Source organism: Cyprinodon variegatus, unplaced genomic scaffold, assembly GCF_000732505.1.
Source record: "Cyprinodon variegatus isolate N-32 unplaced genomic scaffold, C_variegatus-1.0 Scaffold1594, whole genome shotgun sequence".
NCBI lineage: Eukaryota > Metazoa > Chordata > Actinopteri > Cyprinodontiformes > Cyprinodontidae > Cyprinodon > Cyprinodon variegatus.
The window spans coordinates 82,378-83,675 of NW_015152047.1; the positions used below are offsets into that span (position 1 = coordinate 82,378).

The 1,298-nt window shown below is 45.0% G+C and overlaps 1 protein-coding gene across 1 annotated transcript in view; it reads right to left on the bottom strand.

Moving 5' to 3' along the window:
• Positions 1 to 142: 142 nt before the first annotated feature.
• LOC107104022 (SH3 domain-binding protein 4) overlaps positions 143 to 1,298 on the bottom strand; it is a 37,906-nt gene continuing 36,750 nt past the window's right edge. Inside the window, exon 6 of the transcript XR_001482220.1 lies at positions 143 to 1,187. The gene's annotated coding sequence lies outside the window, so the exon portion shown is untranslated. The remainder of the gene's footprint in view (positions 1,188 to 1,298) is intronic.

Below are 1,298 nucleotides of genomic sequence, written 5' to 3' on the forward strand. Positions count from 1 at the left end.
TCTAATTTTTTTATTTGTCTGTTTTGCACAAAAACCATAATCCCAATTACACTATTCTAATAAAAGTGTACAAAAATATAATTTTACGAGCTTTAAGCCTTGAAAAAAAAAAGACAAAAAAACAATGGCCACGTCTTTCTGATCATTTAATCTGCCCCAATTAGGCTGATAACTCCCTGCAAAGCAGATAGAACCTGTCTGGCAACATGAAGTAGGCTTAGCAAGACAGAGACGAAATACTCCAGGAGCAGACGCCGCTTCATCAAGGAGGAGAACTGCTGCAGACCTCACATGGATCAGGCAAGGTCAGAGTTCAGGATTCATCCCGCGGTCCAAATGGAGCCCAGAGATTCTGACCGAAGACCCAAAAAGACCCGTTGGTCAAAGAAACGTCCTGATGGTTCTGAGGGAACCCAGGAGGGAGAAGCTGAGCTCCTGATCCACCACCGACACAGGAGGAGACATAGTGGGGGTGTGGTGATGCTTTGGGTCAATCCTTACTCCCAGCTCTGATGATCATTGCATTAAACCATGTTTTCCTGCCCACCATCGTTTAACCCGAAAGTAGACTAAGCTCCTGGTGTGAGAACCGTTGGATGGCATCTTAGTCTGGACTAAAATCGGACTGACCCAGAAAACCATCTAATGTTAAGAGACACCGATTGGAGAGAAGATCAGACGGCTGTAAGGTGACAACATCAGTTTATTGAAATGAACTGAAACTGGGCCCTCTCAGCCACCATACCAGCTCCTTCAAAGGAACAGGAAAAGTCATTAAACAGATTCAAACTTTCTGCAAATGATCAATGAATAAATGTTTTAGGGAACCTTCAGAAACATCTGGACAGGATGCAGCTGAAACATCTGGACGTCTGAAATGAGAAGGACCTCAGCAGGGACAGCCGCCCCCATCCTCAGGGACCATCCTGCAGCATGACCAGGCCCCTGAGGCTAGGAGCTAAAAGCTTGGAAGCTAATAGCTAGGAAGCTAGGAGCTAAAAGCTTGGAAGCTAATAGCTGGGAAGCTAGGAGCTAAAAGCTTGGAAGCTAATAGCTAGGAAGCTAGGAGCTAAAAGCTTGGAAGCTAATAGCTGGGAAGCTAGGAGCTAAAAGTTTGGAAGCTAATAGCTATGAAGCTAGGAGCTAAAAGCTTGGAAGCTAATAGCTGGGAAGCTAGGAGCTAAAAGCTTGGAAGCTAATAGCTATGAAGCTAGGAGCTAGAAGCTTGGAAGCTAATAGCTGGGAAGCTAGGAGCTAAAAGTTTGGAAGCTAATAGCTAGTAAGTTACGAGCTAACAG